This window comes from Saccopteryx leptura, chromosome 1 (assembly GCF_036850995.1).
Source record: "Saccopteryx leptura isolate mSacLep1 chromosome 1, mSacLep1_pri_phased_curated, whole genome shotgun sequence".
Taxonomy (NCBI): Eukaryota; Metazoa; Chordata; class Mammalia; order Chiroptera; family Emballonuridae; genus Saccopteryx; species Saccopteryx leptura.
In genome coordinates this window covers 228,482,378-228,501,201 of record NC_089503.1, presented here as the reverse complement: position 1 = coordinate 228,501,201, position 18,824 = coordinate 228,482,378, and the positions used below count along the sequence as shown (strand labels likewise).

Here is an 18,824-nt window from a genome sequence, read left to right as displayed (position 1 = left end):
CGTGAAAATATTTTCTGACATTAAACCAGTCCATGGCCCAAAAAAGGTTGGGACCATGGACTTAAGGAAATCTTACATTTATTTCATTAGCTTGAAATAGCCGTTCTTTTCTATGTATTAGTATCACAGGCAATCTTTCAGGAAAGTAGTGATTGTGCACGTAGTAAATATTTTAATGCACCAGCCTGCACAGTTAATGCCTCAGAGGCAGAATGCTATAACATTAAGGACACAGGCTCTGGAGCCAGACTGCCTGGTTTGACAGTTCATCACCCAGTTATACATTGACCAGTTACGTATACTTGAGAATGTTTTTTACCCTCTCTTTGCCTCAGTTTCCTCATGTCATAAAAGGGTATGAGAATTGTGCCCACACAGAAAGACTTTGGGAGGACAGCTGTAAAGGATTGGAAGGGCACAGTTGTGCAGCAGGCACTGTTGAAGTCTCTGTGATTGCTTTCTTATCATTTGCTTACTGCTGTTGGGGAGGAAAGATGAGACCTAAAAAAAGAAGGAAACGCTAAGTCCAGCTTCCCTACTACTTAGCTAGCAACCATATTTATGACCCTTAAAAGCTCCTGGCCTGTGTATATCTGGGAAAACTAGGAAGTTAGGATTTTTTCAAATGTGTGAAGCCTCAGAAATAGAAATTTATAAAGGAACTTGTTTGGCTAGATGTGACTCAGTGGCAAAATGAGCTTTTGGTTAATCACGTAAAATAATGAGATTTCTCACTCATGAGAAAATGAGGTACTATTTGGGGAGTCAAAGACATACACGACAGTTCTAAGAGCTGCATAAATAACTTACACTGAACAGGCCTGGCTGTTATCACTCCCGCAAGGATTACAGACGTTTTAGTGCACCACATCGTGAAGGAACGAAACGTCTCAGAACACTGTCTCTGCGGGTAAGAGGCAGTAACATGAGTAAGCAAGCACACTGCACTGCTCAGTTTCAGCTACAATTACCTTTGATTTAAATGGCTATACATGTGTTTTCTTCGTTAAATATACATAGACACATCATCTTGTTAAAATAACTGAATGCTACACAAAAGGGGGGGTTTTTGGGGGTGTTTTTTTTTTTTGTATTTTTCTGGAGTGAAAAGCAGCGAGGCAGAGAGACAGACTCCCACATGTGCCCAACAAGGATCCACTCAGCAAGCCCACTAGGGGGTGATGCTCTGCCCATCTGGGGTGTTGCTCTGTTGCAACCGGAGCCATTCCAGCGCCTGAGGCGGAGGCCATGGTGCCATCCTCAGCATCTGGGCCAACTTGCTCTAATCGAGCTATAGCTGCAGAAGAGAAGAGAGAGACAGAGAGAAAGGAGAAGGGGAAGGGTGGAGAAGCAGATGGGTGCTTTTCCTGTGTGCCCTGACAGAGAATTGAACCTGGGACATCCACACACCAGGCCGATGCTCTACCACTGAGCCAACTGGCCAGGGTTTGTTTTGTTTTGTTTTGTTTTGAACTAACTTATTTGTTCTGCTCACTGCCTACCATGTCCTCCTCAGGAGGGGAGCAGTTCAGATAGGGAGATGGCCTGAGCACTTCCCACGCATTGACATGGTGGAGGAAACAGGGAAGAGCACTTGCTAAGAGCAGCAAATTCACCTCCAGAAGTAGTTTCTACATGATAAAGGTTTAGGAACCCTTGCCTTTATGCTAAGTTTAAGGAGACTAAGTGACCAAAATAACAAATTATAAACTAATAATCCTTAAAGTTATATACATTTCTCAGGATTCACCAACCAGCAAATTCCGATGAAGGCAATATGGCATTGGAGTGTAGTGATCAGGGTTGGAAGGCTGGGCATAAATTCTGTTTATAAGAGGGGTAAAAATGGCTATTTTCTTCATGCAGAGTGGGAACAATAAGAGTACCTGTGTCCATGGTTGTTAAAAAGATTCAGTAAAGGTAATGTATCTAAGATGCTTAGCAAAATATCCAAAATATAATTAGTGCTCAAAAAATGTCAGCTATAACTATATTACCAACTTAGTGACTTAATAAGAAGTACCCACTTATATAGCTAGCAATTCTGTGGGTCAGCAGCTCAGGCTGGGTTTGTCTCAGATCAGCCATGTGCTTTTCTGCACATCGATTCTGTGTTCATCCCTGGGACTTGGCTGAGACAAACCGGTGACTCAGCTCTGATCCTGCAGCCCACTAAGCTGGGCTTGTTCTCATGGTAGACTTATGGCACCCAGCAGTGAAGTAGAAGTCTGAAAGGCCTTGTAAAGCCTCAGCTCACGGATGGCATGTGGTACTTCCACCACAGTCCTTACTAAACCAAGTCAGAAGGCCAGACATGTTTCCAGAAATGAGATTGACCCCTCCTCCCACTGAGAGAAGCTGCAGTCACACTGTAAGGGGTTCGCATTGGGGGAGGGCAGCAATTGCAGCCACTTTTGTAGATTTTACCACAGTTGCTATTATAATTGCTTTTCCTACAAACAGTAATGTTAATTCTCAGCAATCATTCTCCACCTGCGTGACTTTTTTCCTGTCTGTTAAACAATTTAAGTACTTTTGGGAATAACCATAGTTTGTGTATTTAATGTCTCATTGAAATAGTAGCTGCTATCTGAAGGAATAGTACTTTTCTACATTCTTGATTTTGTAGTTGAATGTAAATGTAGGTGTGTGTGTGTGTGTGTGTGTGTGTGTGTGTGTGTATTTTCTACTGATCTGGGATACTTAGGTGAGTAAGCTTTTCCACATCTGAATTATAGTTGATTTTGAGGCAAGATAAATTATGTAGACTTGTATACTTGGCCCTTAATTATATTCATTTATTCTGAATCCTGGTGAATTTTAATGGACTATAACACTAGAAAACAGCATTAAGGCCTATTTCTTTATACAGGTACTTAGAATTAAATTCTGATGACAAGCATGGGCTTAACTTTTCTTAAAACAATACTTAATCAGAACAAAAATCAGATTAGAATTGTATCTATCCATAATGGCTCCTCCCCCCATCTCCCTGACTTTCTCTTTCTCCCAATGCTTTCTCCACTTTCTTTTTTTTTATACATAAATTTTTATTAATTTTAATGGGGTGACATCAATAAATCAGGGTACATATATTCAAAGAAAACATGTCCAGGTTATCTTGTCATTCAATTATGTTGCATACCTATCACCCAAAGTCAGATTGTCCTCTGTCACCTTGTATCTAGTTTCTTTGTGTCCCTCCCCCTCCCCTTCCCCTCTCCCTCCTTCCCTCCCCCACCCCATAGCCACCACACTCTTGTCCATGTCTCTTAGTCTCATTTTTATGTCCCACCAATGTATGGAATCATGCACTTCTTGGTTTTTTCTGATTTACTTATTTCACTCCATATAATGTTATCAAGATCCCACCATTTTGTTGTAAATGATCCGATGTCATCATTTCTTATGGCTAAATGGTATACCATAGTGTATATGTGCCACATCTTCTTTATCTAGTCTTCTATATATATATATATACTTTTTTTTTTACAGCAATTAAAGCCTTTAAGCAAACTCTTGGCCAATACAGCAAGAATCCATAAAAGAGTAGTGTCCTTAACATGCTCACCAAGTCCCAGTTGGCACCAACACCATTCCAAATCCCTGCGAATGCAACTCAACCCCAGTTCAGTCCATTAGGAGCTATCACAAGGAGCAGGAGCCCAGAAAAAGTCCACATCCAGGAAAAGTCCTCATGGCACTGGAATTGTCACAATTCTATACTTTGCAGCTCACATCCAAGTCCCAATGACAGCTGCTTCTAGCTGGTAATGATTCAGGTAGACTGGAAAAGCCATCTGCAGCATGTGTGGAGATGGAACCTCTGTTCTCCTCTGCCTGGAGAGATGAGACCAGGGTGCTTTTCCCTGGAGCTCTGCAATTGTGGCTTGGTAAAGAGAACCTTGGGATACACTAAGCTGGGTGGCAAAGGTAACTTCACAATAGAACTTGGCAAAAGGGGGAGAAAGAGCTCGAAATTAGGAGTAGGTCCCAGCCTGAAATATGAGTGGGGCATTGAGGTAGGAGGAATAAAGGAAACACTATATATTAAACAAAGCAGCAGAAAATAGGACTGTCAACACCCACAACAGAGATCTTTGAGGGAAGAATAAAAAACCTTGACTATTCAGGCAAGACATAGTTAAGTGGCCCTTGTGCAAATGAGATCAGTTTACCTGCTTCTTGGAATAAATACCCTAGGCTCATCCACAGTGTCGTAGATGGGGCCGACGGCCCTGGGCACCTTCAGCCTTCAGTGGCAAACCCCAGCATTCTAGGCAGGGTTAGGTCATGGGTGGCTGGAGCAGGGCTGGAAGAGACTGAACCCTCCCTTAGAGGAGCGAGGGGGAAGCCTACCTTCCAGTGTCCCTTTTTCCTCACAGCAGAGGCATGTAAGCCTGGCAGGCTTTAGCTCAATGACCTTCCTTTTCACTATTGAAGCAGGACCCAGATGGCATCCTATGAGACCCCTTTGGGGCGTTGGAGCCTTTAAGGGTGTATCCTAGAAGCTGGTAGTTCCCCTAATCTCTATTGGGCTTTATCTGCCTCTTGGTACCTTAAAAGCCATGCTCAGAAGATCTCACTGAGGGGTTTGAGGATCCCCATCTGCCTATATAAACCTTTTCTGTATATCTGGAGCTATTTGGAAAAAGACAAAACAGTGTTATTAGCTGGATCAAATAAAAGAAGGTAGAAGTTTGCAGAACTTTTGAAGATTTGGTGTCTCCTGTTCATCAGCATTCAAAAGAAATTTAAAAATTTTTAAGTAAAAAGCATGATATGGTATACCCGTAGGAGTTCCAGGATATGACTCCCCCCTTTTAAATTTTTTTAAATTGACCTTAAAATATTTGTTGGGTATGCTTTAATAATGCCTTGACTTTAAAGATTGTAAGAAATATCCATAATTTGAAAGGTTTGACAAAATACAGTAAATGCTTTTGCTACATATGTAAGAGCATTGTCAGTTTTAACCAGTTTAGGAAATCCAATAATAGAAAAATGCATACAGACAATGAGCTATAACCTGCTTAGCAGCCTCTCCTATTCTGGCACAGGTTACTTTGTATATAAATCCAGAATAAGTATCCATTGTAACGTGGACATAGGGCTGTTTGCCAAATGAAGGTATGTGAGTAACCTCTATTTGCCAAAGTTGTCCTGGTAGGAGTCCTTGAGGGTTAAATCCAAATGAAGGGACAGACTGTAGTATAGGACACCTTGGACAGGATTTACCAATCTGCCATGCTGCTTCCCGAGAAAGTTGAAGCTGTTTACACAGGGCTGCAGCGTTCTGGTGATGAATAGTATGAGACTGAATTGTTCGATCTGTTATGGTTGCTCCAAATAATTTTCTTTTGGGTAGCTTGATCAACAAGGGCATTCCCTGTACTAAAGCTCCAGGGAGCATGGAGTGAGCTCGAGTATGTCCTATAAAACATGGAGCTCTATGTTGACATACAAGTCTTTGAAGAAGGAGGAACTGCTGAAATAGTTCATCCGCAGTTGTCCCTAAAACAGCAGTCTTTATAGTGGAAAAAACCATAAGTAAATATTTGCTGTCTGTATATAGATTAAAGGAGGAATATGACAAATGCTGAAAAGCCATGATAATGGCATATAATTCTAATCTTTGAGCTGATTTTAAGTTGTCTATTTCAGTATAAAGTTGTCCATTGATTTGCAAAAGCGATTTGCCATTTAGTGGAAGTTTCCCAGAGCCATTGTTGTTGATCCTTTGAAAAAAGGAACAACAATAATTTTGAGGCTCAAAACCTATAAGCTGTAAGGGTCACCTATGCCCCTTGATAATCAAGGAGGCAACAAGATCAAAATATGGAAGTGTATTTCATGGGCTATTAGATGGTTCAATGTGCCCAAGCTGTAGCTGCTCTTGTACCAATTGAGCAGCTGCCCTAAGTTTCTCCTGAGAAAGGGGCCATTGATCTACCCATACAGGATTATCTAATTTCCAAGTAATTGGGTCTGCACAATGCATTATTGGGGTAGCAGGAGCTACCAAGGCCCCTGTGCTAAATTTTGATATCCTAATCCACACCTTCTGGTATTGGGTGCCATTTCTATGGGGGTGAGAATTCCTCGCTGGTCTTTCCCTAGTCCCTTAGTGGGCAAAAATCCCCGATCAAGCATGTGAGTACTGACTAAGCTTTTTCCACTTTCTGTAGGTTTGTGAGCCATTCTCTTTCTGTCCCGCTGTTTTCATGTCTATCCACTTCCATTCTGCCTAACTGTCCCTCATTTCTCCGCCCCTTTTTTTACTCTCTCAACTTCCCTATTTTATACTTGTCTTTTTCTCTATTCTTTTATACCTTAAAGCAAGCTAACCACACTTTTGAAGACATTTCTATATAATAAATACTATGTTAAACTGTTCCTGGTCTTCTTATGTTAAAATCATAAAGCTCTCTTGAAATGCAACTAAATCGAAGAATCTCCAAATGTAGTTCTGGACAAAACCCATCAGCATTATTCACAAATTGGTTAGAAATGAAGATTCTCGGGCCCTATCCTAGACCTGCTGAATCAGAAACTCTGTGGGGACTTGCCAATGTTTCCATAAGCTCTTCCTGTCATCTAGAAGCACAGTAGATTCAGTGAACCACTGAACAGTGAACCAAGTGAGCAGAAATCAGGAATGTATACAAAATGATCCTAGCAGGAATAAACTAGAATCAAGTTTTCAATTTGGTATGCAAGTGTTTGAACTTGCTAACAAACTAAATTATTATTACCATTTATCTGAAAATTTTTAGTCTCTGTAAGAAAAACTGAAACTCTACTAGTTACAGTCATTTGAAAATACAAAAAAAAAAAAAAGGCCCTGGCAGCTGGTTTAACAGTAGAGTGTTGGCCCAGTGTGTGAAAGTCCCAGGTTCAATTCCCAGTCAGGGCACAGAGGAAAAGCAACTATCTGCCTCTCCACCCCTCCCCCTTTTATCTCTCTCCTTCTCTTTCTCTCTCTTCCCCTCTCAAAGCCATGGCTTGAATGGTTCCAGCAAAATTGGCTCTGAGGATGGCTCCTTGGCCTTGAGTCAGGTGCTAAAATAGCTGGGTTGCCAAGCAGTGGAGCAGTGGCCCCAGACAGGCAGAGCATTGTCTGGTAGAGAGCTTGCTGGATAGATTCCAGTCCAGGCACATGCGGGAGTTTATCTGCCTCCCCACCTCTCAGTTAATAATAATTTTTAAAAATAAAGAAATAAAAGAAAGTATAAAAAAGAATTGAACTCTGCTTAAAACCTTGAAGATGGTCAGCGAGCATGCTGCCACTATCTTTGCATGGCTAGATTGGAGCATCCTAGGAAGAATGGAAGAGTGTCACCACTGTCTTTAGTGTTGCAGGGACTAAAAATGATGAGATGTAGTTATTTCTTCTTGCTTCTTGTTGCTTTAATTTTCTTCAGTTGTGAGCTTTCTTCCTTCATTTTATAGTATTTGAGTAACTTATGCTACACAAGCTTTTTATTTTTTAGACATCTATATTTAAATTCTGCTTTATGTTAACTAAATTGTCAGAAAGTTTGTCTTTTTAGAAAGTTGATTTAGTTGCATTTCAAGAGAGCTTTATGATTTTAACATAAGTCGGGCTTTTTTGTTTATCTTTTGTGTGTTGACCAGGGAAGCCCAGGGTTTTAAACCAGTGACCTCAGTGTTCCACGTCAACGTTCTATCCACTATGCCTCCACGGGTCTCTCAGGCTTTTTCAATAAGCAGCATTAAATATATTTACAGTCACATAAAGTGCAATACCTTAACATAATTTTTTTAAAAACACAGCTAAAAATCACTTTAGAGTGATCATTTATAACTTAATAGTATATTGTGAAATAAAAAAAATCTTTTTCTAATGGATAGGAGGATTCTTCCTTAAATAAATGTTTTAAAATATATCTTAAAACATAGCTTCAAACCATGGCTGGTTGGCTCAGTGGTAGAGCATCAGCCCAGCGTGTTCTGGCCATGGCACACAGGAGAAGCGCCCATCTGCTTCTCCATCCTTTGCCCTTTCCTTTCTCTCTCTCTCTTCTCCTCCCACAGCCAAGGCTCCATTGGAGCAAAGTTGGCCCCGGGCACTGAGGATGGCTCCATGGCCTCCGCCTCAGGCACTAGAATGACCCCAGTTGCAGTGGAGCAACTCCCCAAATGGGCAGAGCATTGTCCTCCAGTGGGCTTGCCAGGTGGATCCAGGTCGGGCACATGTGGGTGTCTGTCTCTCTGCCTCCCTGCTTCTCACTTCAGAAAAATACAAAAACAAAACAAAACAAACAAACAAACAAAAACATAGCTTCAAAAACTTCTCCTTTTCTCTTTAGCTATTTAAACATTGACACCAATAATAATTATTAAAATGGAGAAATAAGTCAAATGGAAATAATGGAAATAAAATTTAAGGAAGCATTAAAGAAGTGAAACACAGTTAGATAAATTAAATTGACTCCCCATATATTGAGCTAAATATGAAGTAATTATATTTAGAAAGAATTCATATTATCACAGGCATCTTAAACAAGTACTCATAGTATTAAGTTTCTAGCTTTCTTAGAAAACTCATAATTTCTTTATAACAAAACACTTTACTGAATATTTAAAAAAAAATCTCACTCCAAAAAGCATAAGACATCAAGTCACTGAACATTTTTCAAGGACACAATGTAAGCAGAAGCAATAGATTTAAAGTTTCCAGTTGAATTCACAGGAATTCCTTTCTTCCTAAAATATGTGAGCAATACAGATTTTATATACACATAGAGACATACATATGTCAAAGTTGATTGTACCCTTTTTATAATAACTTTGATCTCTACTGATAAACTTCAAAATGGAAATGTATAATTTTCCCCTAAGTTATACCATTTGATATAATTCTCATATAATATTCATATGTTTCTGTCATGTATCACTAACTGATGTTTCATCTCTACTCAGAATTGTCACAGATGCAGATTAGAGGCCAAAAAAGTCTTAAAGAGTCATTAGAGCAGTCGTTGGTGCAACAGTGACAAATCAAAAAGGAGGGACCTTTTACAGTTTCAGCTGAAATTCTCAGCTGCTTCAGAGAATACATCTGGGTAAATGCCAAAGGAACCTGATTACAAAAGGTGAAGACTCTCATTCAGGAATCATTTATGTCCATTTTAAACTCAGGGCCAACTTAGTAGTAAAAATAAAATTTTAATATAGCATCAAATTTTCAGATGCTATGGAATCTATTCGCTGTACCTGATTTTTATTTTAAAAGGATCTCTGCATTTCCAGAGTGAAATGCTAGCATTCCTTCTATATTATAAACAGATGGCTTTACAAAAGAGTGTTCCCTGTTGCGGTTCAAGCAACCCAACCTCATTTCTGCCGGTGGCAGGTTGTAGTCCTTACTCCACCATAAAGACCTAAGTTCTGATGCCTCCCATCTGTAGACTCTGAGCATCCTCACCTGATCTGCACTTTAGCAGCCTTGTCTACAGGAAAAGATTGAATATGTTGGTCACTCTGTTTCTGTGTTAGTATTTCAGTAATCCCTAGGGGAATTGGAAACCTCTTTTCATACATTTTCGGTGGTATAGTTGGTTAATACCCACTAAATGTTAACGTCTACCCAGAATCTCAGAAGATGACCTTCTATGGAAATGGGTCTTGTAGGTATAATGAGGTTAGGAGGAGTTTCTGGTTTCCCCCAGATTCAGCCCAGGGAGAAAAAAGGAAAGAAAACCCTTCCACTTTCCCTCCCTGATCCACATCTCTTGTCCCAGCCAGAGCCAGCTGTTCCCATTTTAGACTACTCCATTAAAGATGATGGTTTGTCTTTTTTTTAAGGTTAAAAACACAGGAGGAAAAGTGACATGGGTCATAAATATGTGTGGTAATAAACAACCACACATAGTGTAGTAAGGTACCAAAAAGCTACAAAACTAATATTAATATTTTAGGGAAAGAAATGTGAAAGTTTCCTGGCTTGCAGAACCGTACTGTGTAGGAGGCTCCATTCTACTAGGAAGCTTAAAGAACATTTTATTAATTTGGGCTAGGCATGCAGAGAGATTTTGTAGATATGGTTTTTATGCTTGTGTAATTTGCACCAAGTCAGGATAGCCGATAGCATTGTATTGTAAATGAAGAGGGAAAGGAGATTTAGATTCCCTCCCTTCCCCACACGCCTGTAAGGAAGCAGGTAAATAGCAGCCAGGAGCAGGAAGGGAGAGATTGGAAAAACCTTTTCTTGTTTGATGAGCCATTTGCAGGTATTTATCCCCTAGCGCCATGGAAACTACCCCTCCCCTCCTGAATGCATATAATTAATGTGTATATATATATCTCTAAACAAATGAATGGCAAGTGAACACTAGAAAATTTAGGAATATCTTTTAATATGTGAAATAACATTTTTGTTATTGTGTTACCTTGTAGGTTTTGATGTGTAGAAATGTTTTTTATGAGTCCTGTAGACAAATGTTGTAAGCTTGCTAATGAATTATGTCCTGTCCCCCTCCTCTTTTTCCCACCAACCTGTGTGTGTGTGAACAAAGGTATATAACCTGCCGCAAGGGCTGGGCCCAGACACTACACTTCCTAAATAAATTACCTGCACCTGAGTCTAGGTCTCAGTCCCAGCCCCTGCTTTAAGAAAGAGAATCTGTAAGTGTAATATGAATGGAAGAAAAAAAAATCAAGCAGTGGGTGCAGATATTCATATAGTCAAAAAAAAAGAATAGCTCATTCTTCCTTCTGGCTGATTACATCTCCACAGGAGGGTGAGAAGCACAGAGAAATGCAGTGTTTAGATGAGAAATCACCGTAGCACACAAATACACCATTGAGAGGAGTCTCTGTCTACTTTTCCTTTGCTCATTGTTCATCTCATTGCCAACATATTTCTAAATCCTGGCTTGAACAGATTCTATCCATCAGCATTCTGTCTTGCTAGAGCAGAGGAGTGAATCTGCGGACAAGGAGGGCCTTACAACACATGCCCCATGTTAGTAACCGGCATATTTAATAAATCTCCTCCTTTAATAAAACTCCTTAAAATTCATCTGGACTTGGTGTCTCTACGTAAACCCGCAGAATTGAGGTATGGTGTTGGGCGGATAAAATGTATTATGCTCACTTTGTTAAAGATGGCGCCCGCTGCCCACGTGGAGGCCGTTGCCCAGGTGATATTAATGTGTTGGGGGCAGGCTAAAGGCAGGTAGAATCCTTGTAGCCTGGGGCTTGGTTTTGGGATTAAGCCTTTCCTACCCTTTTTGATGTGGGGTGGTACAATCCAATCATGCCTCAGAAAGTGACTTTGTATTAGAGACTTCCCTATTTTGTATATTGGATTAAGGGTTTTGAATCTACACTATAAAATAGGGGTAGAACGGGAGCTGGGGCTCTGGGCTCCTGAGGTTAGCATGAGAGAGCGGAGAGAGTAGAGCCAGCAGCTAAAGGAGGCCACGTGGAGGAGGCCAGGAGAAGCAGCCAAGATGGCGGAGTGCTGAGTGAGATGCCAGTTTGTGTAGAGTTTGTATCTGGGATAAGGATGCAGATGGGGAACTGAGGAGAAGAAGGCTGGTGAGCTAGAAACCTTTGATTCTAGGAAACTCGGATAAGTCAGTGGCTTTGTGAGCACTGAGTGTGACTGGGTTTTGGAGCCCAGTGTGTATTTTTACTTGCCCGCCGGGTGCAAGGTAGGATTAAAGGCTATGGCCCATCAGTTTTTGGCTCCACTGTTTCTTTACCGACTGTCCGAATCCAATGCGAACCTGCATAGGCCAGAAGGCTGCTGTGATAGTGGCCCTGGCCTTGACTGCTGGCTTTACATATGGGTACTTTACAATAATAGTATGTTCAAAAATGATTGGTTTTCTACTTATTATTCTCAAAATAGCAATTGAAATATTTAAGTAGCTGATCCCTTGACTTTTCTATAAATACAAGCCAAGTATTTTTTATCTAACAAAGCTTAAATGATGTCTGGTTTAACTCCACAAAGATTTTCCATCTCAAGGTACTTTTTACTAGATAGGACACAAAATAGTTTCTTAGTGGCCTCAGTTTTCTTTAAAATAGGCTCAGGACAATGTCACAACATTAATTTTTGCAAAGAGTTATCGCCAAAGATATTAAGAGTCCAAAAAGAGGCAAATGCATTCTGTCTGGCAGACTGCTGTTTTCATTCCAATTCAAAGACATTCCACGCTAGTTTGATGAATTGCTCTGCCTGGTCAGGCTGCATCCAGAGGTATATTCCAATGGCCCAAGGCCATTGGGGATTATTACTTTCTGAGAAAGATGCTCCACTGTGTCCCAAAAATGGATGCTGAGAATTGAGTAAAATCTTAGAATCAGGAATGCTCTGCTTTTCATAAACTCATACTTGTAGATTAACCACCTTTTCATTCATTCATCCATCAGTAAGCATGTACACAGTGTAAGGGTAGCATTTATATCTTCATTTAAATAAAAGACCATTTAGCACAGAGTATCATCTCACCCTCCTTTGTTCTGGCCTCCTATCTGACAGAAGCACAAGTTGCTCCACTTTTGTTAATTCAAAATCTAAACATCAAGGGAAACTGGGAGTGGCTTCTGAGTCTCTATGGAGCATTTAGGACACTTACTGTGAGGATAAGCTGCAGCTGAGTCCCCTGGGAGCTGGTGGAAGGTGCCGGTTCACGAGCCCCATCCTTGGAAACGCTGATCTAGTAGGTAAATGAGAGCCCAGAAACCTGCATTTTAATAGACACTCCAAACGGATATCATACCTGTTAAAGTTCGGAAGTGATTCACTTTGCAATGCAAACAATTTTATCACCTAATTCAGAACACCTAGAAAGTTGATTCATTAGTCCAGCAGTGGTTTTCAAACACTAGCAGGCATCAGGTCAGCTGAAGGGCTTGGTAAAATACAGGCTGCTGAGCCCCATTTACACAGTTTCTGATTCAGAGCTACTAGAAGGGAGTCCAAGAATTTGTCTGTCTTTGAAGTTCGCAAGAAATGCTGATACTGCTGGCCCAGAATCTACGCATTGAAAATTACGCATTGAAATTTGCAAAAAGCAAGCACTTTTCAACCTGCATGGTGTCCTATTAAAATAAGGTGACCAACTTTTTTACAATGAAAAGGAGGACAAAAATAAATTGAAGAAAACAATATCGTAAATAAAAGACATTTTATTCACTGCAACAATAATACACTATAATATGCCCGACCAGGCTGTGACGCAGTGGATAGAGCGTCGGACTGGGATGCCAAGTACCCAGGTTCGAGACCCCAAGGTCGCCAGCTTGAGCGCGGGCTCATCTGGTTTGAGCAAAAAAAAAAGCTCATCAGCTTGGACCCAACGTTACTGCTCAAGCAAGGAGTTACTTGGTCTGCTGAAGGCCCACAGTCAAGGCACATATGAGAAAGCAATCAATGAACAACTAAGGTGTCGCAACAAAAAACTAATGATTGATGCTTCTCATCTCTCTCCGTTCCTGTCTGTCTGTCCCTATCTATCCCTCTCTCTGACTTTCTCTCTCTGTCCCTGTAAAAAAAAATAAAAATAAAATAATACACTATAATATGATAAATGCATAATAAAAACATTTCTAATATTTTATATTGTAATTATGCTTACATACCTATTAATTTTTAATAATAATTGTAAGAAAAATGTACTCATTTAGATACAAATATCTCACATCACACGCAGTGGATCGACTCTGCATGGATCAAATACAGACATTTGCAGATTAGTCTTCCAGTATCAAAAAGGAGAAACTTTTCAAGGGAGGACGGAACTTACAGAAGAAGGACTGTCCTCCCTAAAGGAGGACGATTGGTCACCTTATTAAACAAAATTAGAGATATTTCTATACTGCCTGAGTTCTCCTATCATCCGACTAGCAAGTATTATTAATTCCAAGTGGGCAGGATAAAATACAGTGTTTTTTGAACATATTTTACTGCAGAACTCTCTTCTCAAGGAGAATCCTGGGAAACTATCTGAGAAAAGCCTAATATAGAACCACGACAAAACAGTATATTCAGGAAACTTGGACTTTCCCATTTCCATCCCTTGGAACTGGCCTCCCCTCCCATGACAACATGAGGCGAATCTGAGAACACAGGAGAGGGAGATGCACTGTCCAGAATTCAAATTCTAAAGTCTAACCCACTTTTTTTCATAAAACTAAATTATAACTAATACTTGGTGTAAATAATGTTTTTGTATTTCATATACTTTACACACTTCATGAGAGCCAGGAAGAGCCACATTTTCACAATAAATTGAAAGTACCTAAGAGGTCACTGAGACATATAAAAAATACATGGGTTAAGAAGTTTATTTCCTACCATATTGTCATAAGGAGATAGGCTACAATATAAATGAGCATAGTGTGAAACTTTTACAGTAAGTGTATTAAGAGAGGAATAAGCAAAGTGCCTTTAAATTAGGGACCACTTCTGTTCATTTTATTTGAGTGATTTGGACCACCTTACAGTTAATAATCAGCAACTCTGCTAAAGCAAAGAAATATGTTTCTTCTGATTGGCAGAATTTTTCCATTTCTAAAGCTAGCTCTCCTCCACTACAACATGAGAAGACTGACTTGGGGTGAATCTCGTAATGCAGTTCTTTGAAATCTCTAAGACTCACCTGGGGCACTTATGAAAAATAGATACTCACGGCTCTGTACTTACCACATAAGTCAGAATCTCCAGTAAAGGAGCCTGAAAACCTGTATTTTTGATAGGTAGCCAGGTTCCCAAATTTTATTGTAGCATGAGAGAAACTGAATTTTCTCAACATATCTTTGAGGACATAACCTCATCATTCATCTATTCATTGAGTCATTCATTCAATTAGCAAATATCTATTAAGTTCATGTAGCATGCAAGACCAGATTTTTCTTGATCTATGTCATCAGTTTTTAGTTACAGATCCATTACATTCATTTTTAGCTAAAAAAAAAAAACAAAAAAAACTTAAGTAAATGTATATATTTTTAACAAAGCTATTCATACAGTACAAGTTTATACCTTTTGTTTAGAGATACATAAATTAACTATATGCTTTCAGGAGGGGAGGGGTAGTTTCCATAGGGACAAACCTGTAAATGGTTCATCAGTATAAGAAAAGATTTTAATTTAATCTTTTTCTTCATGTGCCTGGCTAGCTATTCACCCCTCCTCCCATAGGTATTGTGGAACATCAGAAAATCCAAGTCTCCTTCCTCTTCTGCATTTACAACACAGTGCCATCGGCCATATTGGTTTTATGCTAATCACACAAGTACAGAAATCACACTTACAAAATCTTTCTGCACGCCTAACCTAAACCAATAAAATGTTCTTTAAACTTCTTAAAATATTAATATTAATTCTGTAGCTTTTGGCACCTTACAACAATCTATGATGTCTCAAAAACAATCAAAGAATCAAATTTCAGTGGGGTTATTACTAAAGTGTGAAAAAACATTCTGCTCATTGCCCCATACATTCTTAAAATATAAAGGATACAGGATTTAAAATATAGAACCACATATACCAAAAGCTGTTTTCTTAAAAAACACTAGGCTTCCAACTTTTTTAATTTTGGCTACATTTCCTGTGTCCTATATTCCCTTCTTCTTGTGGGAGGAACAAAATGTTTTGGGAACGCAGAGAGGAAGGTAAATGCTAATACTAAAAAGCTTGTTTGTTTGACGACGTTGCTTTTAAAAAGCGATCTCCACACACAATATATGCTGTGACTTGGGGAAATATCAGCAGGTTTGTCCTGTTTCTGCATTCTAAATGTACGTCCCCACTTCCCTCTGACATCACCTCTGTTCTCCTCTTTCCCTCTTTTTTAATTGGGGGGAGAGAGCATAAGATCCAATGAGGTACAAAGGGTGAACAAAGAGGAGGCTTAAGAGAGAGAAGAAAAACAATATAAATAACTACTACCTCATTTGAATTTGTCAGACTAAAATGTTTCAACTAAGGCCACATATAGTGAAGACCTTAAAATAGAAGGACAAGAAAGTTAGTTGATGGTAGGGGTTTGATTGTTTTTCTGAAGTGAGAAGGGTTAGAAAAGAACATAAAGCCCATGATTTTAATTTAGCACCACACTAGCCATTACTGGTAAAAATGCAGCAAATTGAAATAGTTCATTCATAAAAGTTTAGTTAAATACAGTCCTGTTAAAAAAACAGAGTGAGAGATAAATCAACATCTCTGGCGGTCACCCAACCTCCCCATCTTATGAATCTCACAGCGGCTGTGAAGCCCTACCCACAGAAACAACCCTGACTATGGAATGCGATCAACTCACCTGATTCCGTGTGCTATTTCCTGAGGTCTGGGCCTATGTGTCAGGAATATGAACATGAACATGAGCACCTTCAACTCCTACAAAGAGCCACCTGCAAGGTTAAGGCCCCAGACACCTGCAAACTCACTTTTCACCCTTATTCTGTAGATTTGCAAAAAGATTATTTATAAAAACAATCAATGCCTCGACATAGCCAGAGCCAAATGCTACCGCATATCTTACCCACATATTTTATTTTAAAACATTTATCAACGTATAAATATTTATAACATTAATATGAAGATTAATTTATTTGTATATATATTTTTTTGTACTTTTTCTGAAGTGAGAAGCAGGAAAGCAAAGAGACAGACTCCCGCATGCACCTGGCCGGGATCCACTCAGCATGCCCACCAGGGGACAATGCTCTGCCCATCTGGACCCTTTGCTCCGATGCAACTGAAGCCATTTTAGCACCTGAGGTGGAGGCCATGGAGCCATCCTCAGCGTCTGGGCCAACTATGCTCCAATGGAGCCTTGGCTGCAGGAGGGAGAGAGAGAGAGAGAGAAAGAAAGGAGAGGGGGAAGGGTGGAGAAGCAGATGGGCGCTTCTCCTGTGTGCCATGGCCAGAATTGAACCCAAGACTTCCACACGCAGGGCTGACGCTGTACCACTAAGCCAACTCGCCAGCACTGAAAATTTTTTTTTAATTGTTTTCTTAGTAGTACCTTACTGACTTACAATACTTTCAATTATGATTCCATCAATAACAATAATGATGAACTTAAATTCCAGTTTGTAATCACTTGTTTGTTGTTTAAATGCACTTTTGTATAAGTCACATAATTCTGATGTAAGAACCTCAGTAATAGAAATGAAACAGACAAGAGGAAAATAGAAAACAAACCACCTCACACCTGTTCGATTAGCTGTTATTAGCAAGACAGGTAATAGCAAATGTTGGAGAGGCTGTGGAGAAAAAGGAACCCTCATACACTGTTGGTGGGAATGTAAAGTAGTACAACCATTATGGAAGAAAGTATGGTGGTTCCTCAAAAAACTGAAAATAGAACTACCTTATGACCCAGCAATCCCTCTACTGGGTATATATCCCAAAAACTCAGAAACATTGATACGTAAAGACACATGCAGCCCCATGTTTATTGCAGCATTGTTCACAGTGGCCAGGACATGGAAACAACCAAAAAGCCCATCAATAGATGACTGGATAAAGAAGATGTGGCACATATACACTATGGAATACTACTCAGCCATAAGAAATGATGACATCGGAACATTTACAGCAAAATGGTGGGATCTTGATAACATGATACGAAGCGAAATAAGTAAATCAGAAAAAACCAGGAACTGTATTATTCCATACGTAGGTGGGACATAATAGTGAAACTAAGAGACATTGATAAGAGTGTGGTGGTTACGGGGGGGAGGGGGGAATGGGAGAGGGAAAGGGGGTGGGGAGGGGCACAAAGAAAACAAGATAGAAGGTGACAGAGGACAATCTGACTTTGGGTGGTGGGTATGCAACATAATTGAACGACAAGATAACCTGGACTTGTTATCTTTGAATATATGTATCCTGATTTATTGATGTCACCCCATTAAAAAAATAAAATTATTATAAAAAAAAAAAGAAAATAGAAAACAAATAGTAGTAATTAAATATTTAAACCTAATGTCACACAAAAGTTGGACATGTTCTAGAGATAGAATATAAACTAATTTCTTTGGCCTAGAAAACAAATAATATAATTGTTCTAATTATTTTGTTATTTTAACTAATTCTGTTTTTTAGGGAATCACTTAAACTTCTCAGAATCAGTTTTTTAATTTTTAAATGGAGATGACAATGATGACCAAATAGAGTAATTACAAGGATGAAATAAAGTACCCAGGACAGGTTAGTAGGTATTTGCTAAATATTAGTTCTCTCAGTACCAAATGCTAATATTTAATTTCTCTATTAAAATGGGAGATTGAAAATCTCTCACAAAATTTTTGTTTTTCTATATGTAAAGATAAGAACCAAGTTTTTAAAAGTAAAACCTTGCCAAAAACTCAACAAACTCAGCCAAACTATGAAAAGGAGACAATTTAATGCCATAAACTTCAAAACCTGAGAGCATAGAAACAAATACCATATTTCTCCATGTATAAGACACACCTTTTTTCGAAAATTTTCAGGTCTAAAAACTGGGTGCATCTTATACAGTGGTTGTAGATGTTTTACTTGCATTTCCTGCTTTTTTCGCGCTTGTTTTGGTGCTCATTGTTGAAGACAGTGTTTCGTCATCAGACACAGATGATGACAAGCTAATGGATAGGAGTTTTCACAGTGATGAGGAATTGTATGAATTTTATGATGAATAAAACTTGAGTTTAATAACTTTATGTAATACATTTTTTTTCAAAATTCAGGCCCCAAAATTAAGGTGCATCTTATACATGGGAGCATCTTATATATGAGGAAATATGTAGATGGTTCTGGAGCCCAGTAGAGCAAAACACTTTGTGAGACTCTT

The 18,824-nt window shown here is 39.3% G+C and overlaps 1 protein-coding gene across 1 annotated transcript in view; it reads left to right on the top strand.

Annotated features, from left to right (window-relative positions):
* The window catches only part of RXFP1 (relaxin family peptide receptor 1), a 113,404-nt gene that overhangs the window by 38,723 nt on the left and 55,857 nt on the right, over positions 1-18,824 (top strand). The window lies entirely within an intron of this gene.